An 18,133-nucleotide genomic window follows, 5' to 3' on the forward strand; every position below is an offset into this window, starting at 1 on the left:
CATCCTTAAATGACCTTTAAAAACTTTGAGTTTGTCCCTTGACATCTATCTTAATGTCGTATTTGAATGCTAACGAAAGTGTTAGATATGTCTGATTTTCAAGAGATTCGGGCTTTTTTTTTTAATTTCATTTATAAGTTGACATGGAAAAGTATAATATCTCTTTTATTTCCTTCAAATGGTGAAGCCTTTTTAAATGAACTAAAACCTTCACATGTTGAACCATCTAATCTATTGAAGAGAAAATTGTCACTTCTTTCATTTCTAATAGGGAATGCCAAATTCCAAAAAAATCTTAAAATCACATTTGTTCAAATATCTCATTCTCTTTGATTAAGGAATTTAACTATGTGAGGCAAATCTTGCTAAGCATTTTGAGAAAATTTAGAATAATTAATCACACATTTTTACAAAATAAGCAAAATAAATAAAGAATCTTTAAAAAAAAAAGCATTTTTGTATTTGTATCCATGATCGGACACATACATTAAAAAGTTTTTGCATTTGCATGGGCATTGACATTTTGAAATGAGATTTTGTAATGGCATGAAGCATTTGCATAATTGAAAAAATAATTAAACTTGAAAAAGTTAGCATTTATATTTTTAGGGCATCTATACCATGTATGAGTATTGGCATTTGCATTCATATAAAGCATTTGCATGATGAAAAAAAATTTGCTAGTGAGAAAATTTGTCATGCATCTTTTCTAGGTACATTTATGTCATAAAAAGAAATTCACGTTTGAATCATTGTAGGGTCATCTGCATGGAAAGAACATTGGCATTTACATCATGAAAAGTCACTTGTATTTTCATTTAACACTTGCAACATGAAAAAGTTTCATAATGGATTCTTACACTTGCATAAATACATTTGCATTCATATCATTTGTTGAGATTTGACACATTTGTATCATGGTTACATTTGTCAATTTGTAAATATTAAAGAAAGAGAAAAAAAATAGAAACACTTCAAGTTATCGAAAAGAAATGAAGGAAGTTTTAAGCAAAAGGTTAAATAAAAAAGGAAATATGTCAATGTTTTCTAATGATCATACCATTTTTTTTTCAATTCCCTCAATGGTGATATTCAAGTTTTCTATATTTTTCATTCTTCAATGGTGATATCTGAGTTTTTTGCATGCTTTATGATGATATGTGGACTTTTATAAAAACTCCTTGGTGGTGATAACTAAGCTTTTTCAAATATGGGTAGTGATATCTAACTATTCAAAACTCCAAATTTAATTCACTTTGTGCTGATATTCAAGCATTTAAGTGTGAATTTAAAAAAAAAAATTATTGGTAGTGAAATCTAACTTTTTAAAAAAAACTCTTTTAGTGGTGAAATCTGACATTTTCTCAAAACTCTTTCGGTGGTGAAATCTAACTTTTTCTTAAAATTCCATAGATGGTGAAATCTGACCTTTCTTAAAACTTTCTCAGTGGTGATATCTAAGCTATTACGAAATCTCTCGGTAGTGATGTTCGAGGTTTTTCTGTGGTGATATCTAAAATCATTTATTTTCACTCGATAGTGATATTTAAGTCCCTTTCAGTGGTGATATCTAAAGTCATATATATTTTTTTATGGTGATATCCAAAGTCATTTGGATTATTGTCGATGTTGATATTTGAAGCCATTTATTTTCACTTGGTGATGATATCTGAGTCCCCTTCGGTGGTGATATCCGAAGTCATTTTTTTTTCACTTGATAGTGATATCTGAAATTATTTATTTTTATTTGATGGTGATATCTAAGTTCCCTTCAATAGTGATACCTAAAGTCTTTTATTTTCTTTCTATGGTGATATCTGAAGTCATTTGAGTTCTCTTCGGTGGTGGTATTTGAAGTTGTTTGTTTTCACTCGATAGTGATATTTGAAGTCATTTGTTTTCACTCAATGGTAATATCCAAGTCCCTTTCGGTGATGATATTGAAGTCATTTGTTTTCTTTGGTGCTGATTTTAAAAGTCATTTGTTTTCACTTGATAGTATTATCCAAGTCCTTTTTTGTGATGATATATGAAATTGTTTGTTTTTACTCGATGGTGATATTTGAGCCTCTACCAGTGGTGATATCTAAGTCCTTTTTTTTATTGATATATGAGTCCCTTTCGGTAGTGATACCTAAAGTCATTTGTTTTCTTCAGTGGTAATATCCAAAGTCATTTGAATTCTCTTCGATGTGATATCTAAAGTTGTTTGTTTTCACTTGGTGGTGATATCCGTAGTCATTTGAATTCTCTTTGATGGTGATATTCGAAGTTGTTGGTCTTTACTCAGTGGTGATATCCAAGTCCCTTTCGATGGTGATATCTAAAGTCGTTTGTTTTCTTCAATGGTGATATCCAAAGTCATTTGAATTCTCTTTAATGGTGATATCCAAAGTCGTATGTTTTCTTCAATGGCAATATCCGAAGTGATTTGAATTCTCTTTGGTATTGATATTCGAGTCCCCTTCGGTGGTGTATCTAAAATCGTTTATTTTCTATTTAGTAATAATAACTGAAGTCATGATGATGGTATCCAAGTTTTCATTTAGATTTATTTTTTTAAAAAAAAGATCTTTGAAAGCTAAAAAAATGATAAAAAAGGGGAGAAAAGATAGAAAAAGAAAACAACAAACAAAAAAACCTAACAAAAGGACAAAAAACAAACAAGAAAAAAAAAACCTCATCAAACATGGAAACAAACGTGCATGAGAAAACAGAGCATTTTCATCTCATGGTGCCGTACAAAATTGGTGTCATTAGTTTTTGCATTATTTTTTATTTTAAAAAATATACAAAGAGGAGTAGCTGTTGATAGCTAATTTTGTCTAAGAAAATCTCAGCCACTTGTAAAAAGCTTATAATTAAACCCCACTTAAATCCAACATTTTTTTAAAATTTTGATAAGTTTTTAAAATCAAAATTAAAGCCAACTTGACCTAAATGTCTAAAGGTTAAATTTGGTCAAACTTGGTCAAATTTGGTCAAATTAGACAAAATAGATAAAGGTCGGGTTAATTCTTAAAATTCACAATCAAATTGGAACCAATGTGGATTAAGATTGAACTTTTTTATTTTAAAGCACTAAAAAACCTTGATTGCAATTCAAGAAGAGTAAATTTACAAAAATACCCTTTAAAGGTATTTTTGTAATTTAGCCTTCTTAAAGTCGGATTTTCGTAAAACTTTTCAAATCATAATTGAATTTTTTTTAGGATTGTTGATGCATTAAAAACCTATATCACACTTTGAAAGGTGTGAAATTACAAAAATACCCTTAAAAGTATTTTCGTAATTTAACCTTCCTAAGGTTGACATTTCACAAAATACTGTAGATCATGGTTTAATATTATTTAATGATTTTTAGAATTTTGAAAATCTTGATTATACCTCAAGATGTGTGAAATTACTAAAATATCCCTTAAGGGTAATTTTGTAATTTGACCTTCTTAAGGTCGATTTCTCATGAAACTTTTCAGATTATGTTTTTATAATATTTGATGATTTTTTATGCATTCAAAACTACTGCAGTACCCTGAGAGGTATGAAATTACCAAACACCTTTGAGGGGTAATTCATAATTTGACACTTCATGAAGTTGGAATTTCACAAAAATTTTCAAATCTTTATTTCAAATTATTTCATTTTTTTTTTGCTTTAAAATCCTAAAAATGAACAAAAGATCATTGATTTCCAAGAAAATGGCTTAAAAAATTAAATTTTTATAATAAGGGCAAAATGATCTTTTCACTTGATTTTAATGGTTGTAAAAATCGAACCTTTGGTAGTCTACATCTTGGACCATTAGATCATATAGAGGAGCTTGATTTAACGAAGAAAGTTAGTTCCTTGAAACCAAAAACAAAGGTGAAATGTGGACATTTGGATGTGTTTTGATCTAATGGCTAAGATTTAATTACATGAGATATTTTTCCATCTTCTTTAAGGAGCTAGGGATGTTTTCTACAATTTAGAGAGGGTTAGAAATGTAAGAAATAAAGGAGAGAAAAATATGGAGACCCATACCCAACCTGTGAGGTATTGTTCGCTTTGACTTGAAGGTCTCACGATTTTGTTTCACAAAATATGCTTCACAAGTTTGATATTAAGTCTCTACATATATATCATTCCTTATCCACACATTCTTCCAATGTGGGATTGGAGGCATACAATCTCACCACCTTGAAAGCTTGATGTCCCTGTCAAGTCGAGTCTAACAACAGAACCAAGATCACACTAGACCATCATGTAACACTTATTGACTTTCACGACTGTCGACTGATGACTTCTCTGATACCATTTATGGAGACTCGCACTCAACCTGAAAGATATTGTTCACTTTGACCTGAAAGTCTCATGGTTTTATCTCATAAAAGATGCCTCACAAGTTTGGGATTAAGTCTCTACATATATATCATTTCTTATCCACACATTCTTCCAATGTAGGATTGGGGGCATTACAAAAAAAATTTAAAGAAAAAACATAAAAGAGAGAAAAATCTTTGTGAAGAAAGCTTGAAGGTATAATTCCTATATTTTTCATCTTACATTTCTTACATCTTCATCATATTTTTCTATAACATTTTCATATCGTTTCCTTCCATTTTTTTTTTGTTTTTCCTGAAATTTTGTAATTCATTTTCTTACTCAAAACTTGAATCAAACTTCATCCAATTAATCAATATTTAGATTGAAACCAGAAAACAAGCAAAAACAATCAACACGATCCATCATTAACCAAATTGGAGGTTTGGCCAAATATTCCTTTACCATGGCTAAACCTTCTCTTGGCACATGTTAATGTTTTACTTGCTTTTAAATGTTGTTTATGATGGTTAAATGACTAGTTTACTTGTGTTTTATGCAAATTTTGTTTGGTTGGTTAGTTAACTATGGTGTTTGCCTTATGCTTATATTTTCATGGTTTTTTTTTTATATTGGTTCATTACACGTTTGATAAATATTCTTACATGATTAGAATATTGTTAGAAAATAGTTTTATGGATGTTTCATGGTTGCTTTGTTTGAATAAAGTAAGGATGATTGATGGAGGGGCCATAAAAGGTTTGGTGATAGTAGTTCCATGGCATGGCTGAAACTTGCTCCTATTTTTATGGCCAAATGGTTGCTTTAATTCAAGTGTTTAAAAGTGTTTTTTTACTATGATTTTCATATATGTAAGGTTTTGGATCAAATTTCTAATGGAAAAATGTTGATTTAACGAGTGGTTTTGGTGATTTTTTATGTTGTTTGGTTGTTTTATTTGAAGAACAAAAAAACCGTGGCAAAACATTCAAACAAATTTTAAAAGTTTTTTTTTTGTTTGATCCATTTTTCTCTTGATTTTTTATGAACAACTTGCTTGTAATTTAGTTTTGTAAATGTATAGGTTTGTAATTAGTTTGTTTCTTTGTCATGTTTTTGTCGTGCATTCATTTATGGCATTTTTGTAATTTGATTTTATCACACACATAATTTCATGAAACCCTAAATTTAAAACATTAAACCCTAAGCCCTAGACCTTAGACCATAAACCCTAAATCCTAAACTCTAAAACCTCAAACCTATTTTTTAGACCCTAGACTCTAAATCCTAAACCCTAAACTTAAATCCTAAATCACCTCTCATACTCTAAACCACTTTCTAAACCTTAAACCACCTTCCAAAACTAAACCAACCTTTAAACCAATCATACATTTGCATTTTTTACTTTACTATATGCATTCACAAATTGTCATGCATGAAGTTTTACCTAATTTGATTTTTTTTTGTTTTTTTAAAAAAAGGAATTAATTTTAAACATAAATAAAAATAGGATCATTTTTACTAAAATTAAAAGATAACATGCAATCAATTGGTATTGTCTTAAACGGACGCTGTGGGGGTGCTATCCTTCTCCATGCGTAATTAACTCCCGAACCTAACTCTAATTTCGCAGATCACAAATTACTTTTTTCATAAAACTTTTAAAGCCGTTTTAAATGTTTCATTAAAATGACAAAATTTTTTGTGGTCAATCACATCTTAAAATAGATTTATGGCAATTTTTCATTTTGATTTTTTATCAAAAATATTTTTTAGCTCCCATTTTCAATTCCCTATTCATTTGGCTTTAAGGTCACCCACCTAACACTAGTTTCCAACCAATAGTTCCCCATTTCACCCCAACATCAACCATACAGCCATTTTATCAACCAATAACCCAACTTTAGAATAAAAAAACTCTTGCACTATCAACACCAAAAGAAAAACCTCTATTGACCCAATACCTATATCCTACACAGACCTTTACACATAGCTTTTGAAAGGCTGCCTTATGCCCATATCCCCAATAAGCATCTCAAACCATCATATCCTAAATGGTATAATCTCAATGCTTGATGTGAATACCATTATAGCGCATTTGGTGATTCTTTAAAAAATTTTATAGCTTTAAAATACAAGGTACAAGCATTGTTAAGGTTGGACGACTGAATTTTGACTTTGAACAAAGCCAAATATTGGATGAAACCCATTACCCAATCATGCTGGGGGTATAACTAATGTAATAAAGAAGGGCAAGGGAATTAAAAGGTGCATAAAAGTAGTGAAAACTCCTATGGAAGTGGTGTATGATTGTTTGGTCAAAATTGGTGTGGTTTCATCAATAGTTTTTTAGACTAGTGACAACCATCTAGGACAAATCTAATTTGTAAATATCATGGAATGGTAATGGGTCATCTAATCCAAGAATTTGAGAAGCATAAATAGATGGTTCAAAGGATAATGGATATTGGAGTAATTGAGTTTTACAATGAAAAAGAAAAAAACAAAGTAAACATGACAACAAATCAAGGATCAAATGGATTATTCTTCCCTAAGGCTTTAACTATTTTTTATGATGAGCCAAAATCGATGGCAAACAAATTAACTCCTCACTTCACAACAATTGTGATTGTATATGTGCCCAATGAATTTTCATATAAATGTGATAGAGCAATACCGTAAAAGTACAATTGTGATGTGAAAGTCTAAGGATTGAACAGTTTAAAAATCAATGATGCAACCAATATATCTGGGGTTGAATGAATGACCCAGAGTGGTTGATGTTATGCCTTTGAGATATTAGAGCAAGCAAGAAAAAAAAATAAAAGAAGTAAAGGGGAATAAGAATGAAGAAAGAGTTTTTGTTGCAATGAACCCAGTAGTATAATACAAAAGACCAGTAACAAAAAAAAAGGCGTATGAATTCCTAAAGATTATCAGGTATAGTGAATACAGTATAGTGTATCAGTTCAATAAAATGCTAGTAAAAATCTTGCTTTTATCGTTATTACTAAACTCTAAACCTCACAGGAATGCATTACTAAAGGTGCTGAATTAGGCTTATGTAAACCATAACATTTTCACTGAGAAGGTAGAACATTTGGTGAAAAGTATAGTGGCCCTAAATTTCATTATGTTCAATGATAATGAAATTCTATTGGGAGGGCAAGGAAGCATGAAGGCCTTGTATATCACAGTGAAGTGTAAAAGTCATGCCATAACAAATATGCTAATTGATAATGGATTATCCATTACTGTTATGCCAATGGCTATTTTGGCAAAGTTATTGATCGATCCTTTCTACATAAAAAATAGCCACATGATGGTCAGAGCCTTTAATGGGTTGAGAAGAAAAATGATTAGGGATATAAAGATTTTACTAAAGATGAGTCATTGTATCTTCAATGTTGAATTTTAAGTCATAGATATTTCAACATCCTACAGTTGTCTACTGGAAAGACTATGGATCCATAACACTGGGGCTATATCATTATCTTTGCATCAGAAGGTAAAGTTTGTGATTAATGGAAAGTAAATGTAAGTTGATGGAGAGAAAGACCTGTTAGTTGCCAAAACCCTAATAACCCTTTATGTGAAAGCTATAGAAAAAGCACTTGAATGCTCTTTTCATGCTCTTTTCATGCCTTTGAAGTTGTTAACACTTGTATCTGAGAGAAGGATCAACCATGCCTATCCTTCACCTATTTAAGACTACTAAAACAATGGCTAAGCAAATGTTAGGAAAATGATGGTAACTTAGTTTAGGTCTTGAGCCTGGCACTGTAAGGGATGAAAAAAGCACCAAAGTTTATAAAGAATAAGAAAGATTCAATTTAGCATACCAACCAACAATTATTGATAAAAAAAAAAGTTATACAAGAAAATAGAGAGAAAAGAATGGCCCACTTCAAGGGTCATTAATCATATGGGAATAAAATGGTGTTTCCATTCCATTATGATACTTTTCATTTTAAATGATATGTTTACCTCAAAGTATCAGAGGTAAGAGTGCCAACAGATGAGATAGAGGTGGCATTCTTAAAGATAAATTTAAAGATCAAAGAAACAAATGAAGTAATGATAATGGAAGAAAAGATCTTTTTTGTTTCCTTTCAATAGTGGAATCTAGAAATCAATTTGTTTACTTTTGTTATCCTTAAACCAAAATCTAAGTGCCTCTGCCTAAGGGCATGTGAATAGTTTGTATAGGCTTATTTTTCAGCATCATCAATAAAATGTCAAATGCAATGCATTTTTTATCACATAATATTATCCCTTCCCTTCTTTTCTTTTCGACATTCTTTTATTCATGCCAATATAACTTTTGTTCTTGGCCAAATATCTAGCTATATTTATATAATCTTAATAATTTTTAGGTTTTTAATATTGATCATCATGAATGGTTATGATAATTGCTCCGGGTTCGATTTTGAGAATTTTGTCCAAATTAATGAGCGTGATGATGAAAATTTAGAATACTATATTTTGCCTCCAAATTTGATAAGATTGGCAAAACAATAGGGGAAAACAATAAAGCCCCATCAAAAGTTCATCATATGATCAATTTGGGAAATAATAAGAATAAAAAAAAAGTCAATGTGGGTACCTCTTTTACATAAAAAGAATGGCTTAGATTAGAAGATTTATTCTAAGAGTATATGGATATATTTGCATGGTCATACCATGATATCCAAGGCTCGACATAAATATTGTAAAGCATAAGTTGCTATTGGTCTCGATTTTTAAACCAGTACAACAGAAGTTAAAGAGTATGAAATTAGAGATATTATTGAAAATCAAAGAGAATGTCAAGAAATAGTTTGACATTGGCTTTCTAGTAGTGGCCAAATATCCTGAGCGGGTTGCCAATATAGTCTTAGTGCTAAAAAAGGATGGAAATGTGAGAATGTTTATGAATTGTAGGGATTTGAATAAGGCTAGCCCTAAAGATAATTTTTCATTGTCATATATTAACATCTTAGTTGACAACATCGTAAAACATTCGATATTATCCTTCATGGATGGGTTTTCGATTATAATTAGATTAAGATGGCATAAAAAAAACCATATTCGTGACAATATAGGGGACATGTTGTTATAAGGTCATGCCATTTAGATTAAAGAATGCTAGTGCTGCCTATTTGAGAGCATGGTTACCTTGTTCAATGATATGATGTACAAAAAGATTGAGATGTATGTTGATGATATGATTGCAAAGTCTCTAAAAGGTAAAAATCATGTAGAAAACCTTTAAAAGCTTTTTGAAAAGCTACACAAGTATCAACTTAAGTTGAATCTGGCAAAGTGCATGTTTAGGGTGAAATCAAGAAAATTGCTAGGATTCATAGTCAGTAAAAGAGGAATTGAGGTAGATATTGACAAGATTCAAGCAATGATGAAGTTGGCTTCCTCACAGATATAATAAAAGGTAAGAAATTTCTTAAGAAGGTTGAATTATATTGCCCAATTCATATCTCAGCTTATAATAAAATGTGACCCGATTTTTAAGTTGTTGAAAAAACATGACATGGGAAAATGAAATGAAAAATGCTAGTATGCCATTGATAGAATCAAAGAATATATAATGAATTCATCGGTATTGGTGCCCTTTGCGATAAAAAATCTTTGATTTTATACTTAACTGTGAATGATGCTTTCATGAGATGTGTGTTGGGATAGAGAGATAAAACTAGTAAAAAAAATAGACTATCTATTATTTGAGTAAAAAATTCACTGATAATAAAGTCAAGTATTCATAACTTGAGAAGATGTGTTGTACTTTTATCTGGACCATTCATTAACTTAGATAGTATATGCTCTGTCACACATCTTGGCTGGTATTTAAACTGGATCCTCTCAAGTGAATATTAAAAAAACCATTTTTGTCAAGAAAAATAGTAAGGTGGCAAGTCATGCTCTTTGAATATGATATTAAATAGTGGCTCAAAAAGCTATTAAAGAAGTGCAATAGCTAATTTCCTTGCTAATTTAGCTATTAATGATTGCAAATTGATGAAATTTAAATTTTCGGATGAAAATCTGATGGCTATTCTATCAATAACAAAGGAAGAATCTAGGTTGACTACATAAGAAATATTCTTTCATAAGAAGTTGAATGCTTTAGGGTACAACATAAGAGCCATATTGATATCCCTAGATGGAGAATATTTCCCCAACACTACGAGATTATTTTTTTACTACACTAATAACATAAAGAATATGAGGTTTGCATCTTGGGTTTATAGATGACTTTAGATAAAAAGATCAAATTTTTGAAAGTCTTTAAGGATTCAAGATTGGTGAATTATCAATTGAAAAGTGATTAAAAATAGAAACCAAAAGTTAGTGTTATATCAAAGGTATATTGCTTGGTTAATAGAAGAGTTTGATAACATCCAGTTTCAACATGTGCCTCGAGAAAAAAAATCAAATAGCTAATTCTCAAGCCACATTGTCAACAATGTTCAAATTGAATGTAAATGTCAAAATTCAACCTATCAAGATACATATTGTTGAATTTTTGGCATATTGTGCAAGTGTAGAAAAAAAAGTTGATGGCTAGCCCTGATATCATGATATTATGCAATACTTAAAACATCATAATTATCCTAAGCATGCATCAGATAATGATAAAAGAATTCTAAAAAGGTTGGTAATAGGATTTGTTCTTGATGAGACAATTTTGTATAAGAAAAACTGGGACTAGATATTGTTGAGATACGTAAATGCTACAAAAGTAAAAAAAAAAAAAAACTCGAAGATGTGCATGACAGAATATGTAGGATGTATACGAATGGCCACATGATGGTGAAACAAGAAATGAGGGTAGGATATTATTGGTTGACATTGGAGAGTGATTGTATTAACCATGCAAAGATGTCATAAGTGCCAGATTTGCATAGATAAGATCCATGCTCCTCTAGCACCATTACATGTCCTAACTCTTTCATGGCATTTTTTTTATATGGAAAATGGATGTGATTGGAACCATTACCCCAAAAGCTTTAAATGGGCATTGATTCATTTTTGTGGCAATTGATTATTTTATAAAGTAGGTAGAAATAGCATCCTATGACAACATAACCCGATTAATTATATGCAGATTCATAAAGAAATAAATAATTTATTAGTATAGGTTACTCAAGAGAATCATTACTAGCAATGCCAACAATTTGAATAATAAGATGATGAAAAAAGTGTGCACTTAATTCAAGATAAGCCACCATAACTTAACGATTTACCATCTTAAGATGAATGGTGTAGTGGAGGTCACTAACACAAATATTAAGAAAATATTAGAAAAGATGATTAAAACTTATAAAGATTAGAATGAGACATACTTTGCTTGCATATAGAACATCAGTCTGCACTTCTATAAAGATAACTTTTTTTCTCTAGCATATGGAATGGAAGTGGTTTTGTTGATTGAAGTGAAAATTTCTTCTCTAAGGGTTTTAATCAAAGTACAATTAGAAAAAGCAAAATGGGTCCATAATCGCTTTGAACAATTAAATTTGATTGAAGAAAAGAGACTTGCAACACTCAATCATGGCTAGATGTATCATAAAAGAATGATAAAGGCATATGATAAGAATATATAGCTCAAATGCTTTCATAAAAGAGAGTTAATTTTGAAAAGAATATTATCTAATTAGTATGATAGTAGAGGAAAATGGACACCTAATTAGGAAGGTCCATATGAAATCAAAAAAGCATTCTCTAGTGAAGCACTAATTCTGACAAAAATGGATGGAGACAAACTACCAAAACTTGTAAACTCGAATGCTGTTAAGAAATATTTTGTTTAAAAAATAAAAAAAAAGAAGAAAAAAAAGGATCTAGGTTGTAAATCCAAAAAAAAAAGGCAATTTGGGTCATAATGAGAAATAATTGAGTTGAAAACTGAAAAAATCAATTTAGGTATAAAAAGGAAATTAAAGAAATGATTAGGCCATAAACTTGAAGACAATGATATGGAAGTAGTAACATTAAAAAGTGGAAAATATCTTCATTATCAGATCAAGGGGTATAAGTATAGTTCGATGAATCAACATTAATCAAAACTATTAATGAGGTAGGATTTTCAAAAAAGGAATCAAGTGTAAACAATCAAGATCCATCCTAGTGTTCAATATTGGAAAATTTGAAAATTAATCCTTGATACCATTCTCATTTGCTCACTTTTCTCTTATTCTAAATGGTACATTCATTGTTCCTTTTTCCAAACAACTTGTGAACCAGTTAACTAAAATTGCAATGAATATCCTTTGCTTTCCTGGTTCAAATATTTTTTATCCAATCCATTGATTAAAAACGATGTTGCATTTGACATAATATTATTGGTAATGATTGATAATTCTTATTACTAAACTTAAAGCATGCTCAAAAAAGGCTTTAGGATAATGAAGATAAATAAACAGGGTCACAAAAAATAATTTAAAATTTCAAAAAAAGAATGAAATGATGAAATGAATGAAAAAAATGGAAAATAAAAAAAAATGAATGAATGAATGAATGAAATGGATGATAAACTAAATAGTGAAAAATGAAAATAATGAAGGATGAAATGATGAATGATGAGTGAAAGAAGGAGTGAATGAACTGAAAAATGAAGAAAACCAAGAAATGGAAAAATAATGATGATAAATGGTGGATGATGACGCTTTTGGGCAAAGTTTAACAGTTAGCTATTAAAAAGATTAAGGCAAAATGATTAGTAAAAAGAAAAAAAAAAAGAATGTTTGAGTTAAGGAAAAGACTTTGATCAGATGAATATGATTTGATTGTTGATGACTTATTTAGAATTGTAAATTTGAAAATAACTATAGCCATGAAATCTTTGTCTTCTTAAATACAAGCACGTGATATTGACAAAATTGTTTGAATGACAAACACTGTATGCCTTGCATCCATTACATACATTGCATGAATTTGATTCTAGAAAAGTGAACACATTCCAAGAAAAACCCAAAGAGAAGACACAATCCTTAAAAAATAAAAAATCCTTTTTAAAGTCTCAAACTCAACCTATGTTTTTTTCCTATATGAGATTTTTAAAGTTTCCTGCCCATGTTTATAAGAGCCTATTTCAACATGAGATTTTTAAGTTCCTTACCTATATTTATAGGAGCCTTTTCCAAATGAAATTTTTAAAGTTCCCTACTTATGTTTATAAGAGCTTTTTCAATGCAAGATTTTAAAGATTTCTATCTATATTTATAGGAGTCTTTTTCAATGTGAGATATTTAAAGTTCTTTACCTATATTTATATGAGTCTTTTTAAGAATTAAGATTTTTAAAGTTCCCTAGCTATGTTTATAAGAGCCTTTTTCAATATGAGATTTTTAATGTTCTCTGCCTATATTTATAAGAGTTTTTTTCAACATAAGATTTTTTAGAGTTCCTTGTCTATGTTTATAGGAACCTTTTTTAGTGTGAGATTTTTAAAGTTCGTTACTTATGTTTATATGAGCTTTTTCTAAATGAGATTTTAAAGTTCTCTACCTATGTTTATAAGAGTTTCTTTTCAAAATTGAAATTTAAAAAATTCCCTACCTATGTTTATATGAGCCCTTTCGAAATGATCTTTTTAAAATAAACAAAACAAAAAACAAATGAACAGCACACAAGCAAAGCCCCTTAGTCTAAGATAATTGATATTTTTGGTCTTTGCATTATTTTTTATTCTTAAAAATATGCAACAAGAGGCAACTGTAAACGTTTAATTTTGTCTGGGTATAATTTGGCCAATTGTGAAGCTCTTCGAATTCAATTCGATTCAAATCCAATATTTCTTTACTTTTGACAATTTTTAAAATCAAAATAGGGATCAATTTGACTAAAATGCCCCTTGGTCAAACTTGGTCAAACCTAATCATACAATGTCAAACTTAATCAAAATCAATTAAATTGGATTGAACTTGGGTCAATTTTTCAAAATTTGGAATCAAATGGGACTAATAACACTTGAAATTAAGATTTATTATTTTAATGCACTAAAAACTTGATTGCACTTTGAGAATGATAAAAGTATCAAAATGCCCTTAAGGAATATTTTCATAATTTGACCTTCTCGAAGTTAGATTTTCGTGAAAACTTTTAAATTAAGATTAAACATTATTTAATGGTTTTTGGTGCATTCCCTAATCGCACCTTGAGAGATATGAAATTACTAAAATGCCTTTAAAGGTATTTTTGTAAATTGACCTTCCTAAGGTCAGTATTTCGTGAAAAGCTCCAGATCATGATTTGATATTATTAGATGATTTTTGAAATATTGAAAATCTTGATCGTACCTTAAAAGGTAAAAATTACTAAAATACTCATAAGGATATTTTCATAATTTGATCTTCTCGAGATTCGTTTTTTTGTGAAATGTCATAGATCATGTTTTAAAATTATTTTATGATTTTTGATGCATTAAAAACCTTGTTGCACCTTAAAGGTGTAAAATTATCAAAATACTCGTTTAAGGTAATTTTGTAATTTGACTTTTTTGAGGTCGAATTTTTACAAAAACTTTCATATCATAATTTCATATTATTTGAGGATTTTTAGTGCTTTTAAAATCATAAAAATGAAAAAGATCATATTTTTCCAAGAAAATTGCTTAGAAATAGAAAACTTTTCCATGAAAGGTAAATTGGTCTTTTCATTTGATTTTAGTAGTATAAAAAATGCAACCTCTGATTGTGAACATCCTTGACCATGATATGATCTTAGAGGGCTAGACCCAATAGTAAAAGTTGGCTCTTTGCAAAGAAAACAAAGGAGAAAAAATGATCATTAGATGAAATTTTAATTAAAAGGCTTACATACATGAAGAGAGAGATATTTTTTTCTCATGAAAAGGGTTGGGAATTAATGGTTGGAGGAAGAGGCAACTAGGATAAGGAAAAAAAAGTGAAAAAAAATTTTGGTGAGCTTAGAGGAGGTATAATTCTTCTATCCTTTTTTTCCTTTGCATTTTCATAAGCATTTCATAACATTCATCTTATTTTTCACAGCATTTAACCTTTAATTTTTTTTTTTAGAAATTCATAGTTATTTTTCTCTTTGAATCCAAGCTTGGGTCAAAATTTCATCCAACTAGATAATAGTTTAGATTGGAACTAGAAAGATTAAGCAACAAAAAAAAAAATGACAATCCACCATTGTTAGCTTTGGGAGGTTCAGTCAAGTTCCCATTTTTCATGGCCAAACTTCTTATTGGCCATTTTGGTTGTTTTCTTGCTTCTAATAATGTTGATGAATGATTTGAATGTTTTTTCATATGTTTAGAGCATAAATGTTAGCTAGTTTAGTGGTTTTTATGTGTTGTTTGGCTATACATGTTGGTTCCATGGTTTCTCTACTATTTAGTTCATTACATGTTTAATAAAATTTTGTTCATGATTTGGATGCCTTCATATAATGATTATTTTGATGTTTAATATATGATTGAGCTAAGTAAAATGAAATGCATGATTGGGATAAGCTATAGGAGTGTTCGACCAAGCTTCTCATGCTTTGGTTGAACCTTTATTATTTACATCATAGCCAAATTGTGCTTGATTCTTCTTTAAATGTTTGTTTTCTTGCATGGTTCTTCAAATTTTCAATGTGTTTGATTAAATTTTCCATGATTAAATTCTAGATTAGTAAACTTTTTGGTGATTTTAGTTTGCTTGTATGACTTTCAAAACAAAAGAAAAAAATGGTGGAACATGTTTTTAAATTTTTAAAACTTTTGGTTTTTAATCCATTTTTACCTTATTGTTACATGCATGTTAAATTTGCAATATATTTGTAAATATGCCTTAGTTTTTTAACATGTTTATTTTCATACATGATCCATGCATTAAAGTTTGCATTTTTATTAATGGCATTTTGGTAATTTTTGTCACATTACACCCATGCATCAATATTTATATTTTTACTAATGGCATTCTCATTCTTTATTTTTGTCACGTGCACTTTTCATAAAATCCTAAACCATTAAACCAAATCCTAAACCCTAACCCTAAACTTTAAAACCAAACCCTAAACTCCAAATCCTAATCCTACACTTAAACATAAATGCTAAACCCTAAATTCAAAATCCTAAACCAAACCTTAAACCCCAAACTTAAACCCTAACCTTAAATCTAAACTCAAAAACTTAAACCTTAAACTCCAAACATTAAACCAAATTCTAAACCCTAACCTAAACCCTAAACCTTAAACCAAATCTTAAATCCTAACTTAAACCCCAAACTAGTCCTAAACCCAAAACCAAACTCTAAAACCTAAACCTTAAACTCAAACCCAAACCCTAAATCTAACCTTAAACCAAACCCTAAACTTATCCAAAACCCTAAAAACCTGAACTAATTTCCCAAACCCTAAAACCAAACTTTGACCCATTCGTACATTTACATCTCATTTTACTCTATTGTTACATGCATTCTTAAATTACCATGCATTAATATCTTATCATTCATGTTTAACCATTTTGCATTTATCATTGTTATTATGTTCATGTATAGTTTTTCAAAATAAGTTTTCAAAGAAAAATATTTTTGAATAAAATGACATCTCAATTAAAAATAGCCTTCAAGATCTGGCCTAAATATAAATGGCACTTAATGGTTATCATTTATGTGAGATATCATCTCAGTTTTATGAGAAAATTTAAAAATCTTTAAGTTAATGATATTTTTGAAATCTTAGCTAAATATAAGAGAGTGAGAAAAATATCTTTATACTTAAGATGTTTTGATCCAAAAAAATAAAAATGTTTTGCTTTAAAAAAATAAAAATTGATTTGCTTTCAAAGGAAAAAAATTCAATTTTTAAAATAAAATGCATGAAAGAAACTGAATTAATATCTAAACACTAAAATGTAATCATTTTTACTAAAACCTAAGGACAACATGCAATCAATTAGTATCGTCTTCGACGAGGGTTGTGAGGGTGCTAATCCTTCTCCACACGTAATTGGCTATTGAACTCAACTCTTATTTTCACAAACCATAAATTGTTCTTTTATAAAACTTTAAACCCGTTTTAAATGTTTTATTAAAAGGATAAAATTTTTAAGTGACCAGTCACACCTTAAAAAAGATTGGTGGTGACTTTTTTTCTTTTATTTTATCAAAAATGTTTTTTGGCTCTTCGCTTATTTTTTTTCCATTCCTCAATTTGGTAGTCGGGTGCCTTGGCTCACATGTCGTCACACCAATCACTATGTTTAGTAATTAAAAAAGCTTTCTTTCATCAATAAGTATAAAAATAAAGAGTTATTAATGTGCTAATTAGATATGTTGATAAAGAGTTATTAATGAGCTAATTAGATGAAGCCCTCTCATAGAACATAATGGCTTTACAAAGGAATTATAAATAGTTATAATTATGAGATCATTATGCTTCAAAGCCAAGTACCTAAATTATTCCTAGTTAATGTATTGATAAGACAAAAACATTAATAATGCTTAAAGATTGGTAAATGTTAAGCCTTTTTTACTTATGAAATAACTGATCCATATATTAAAGTATGGGAATATTTAAGGATAACAAGTTGGTGCTTGTTAGGATAAAAAGTAAAATAAAGGTAATTTTGTAGTAGTCAAAATAAAGGTAAAAGGTAAAAATATTGAATATTTAAAAAGGAATAAATAAATTAATTTAAGTTGAATAATTTTTTAAATATAAAAATATGTCAAATCATTTTCAAGAGTGAAACTTTTCAAAGAAATAGACTTATTAAAAAGAATAATTGTTCCACTAATATTATTTGGTGTAATGAAATGTATTAATACAAAAAAAAAAAATTATATCCAAGAAGAATGCAAAAATATGAAACCTAACAGCA

Source organism: Durio zibethinus, chromosome 24, assembly GCF_047325235.1.
Source record: "Durio zibethinus cultivar Kanyao isolate XHJ-2024 chromosome 24, ASM4732523v1, whole genome shotgun sequence".
Classification (NCBI taxonomy): Eukaryota; Viridiplantae; Streptophyta; class Magnoliopsida; order Malvales; family Malvaceae; genus Durio; species Durio zibethinus.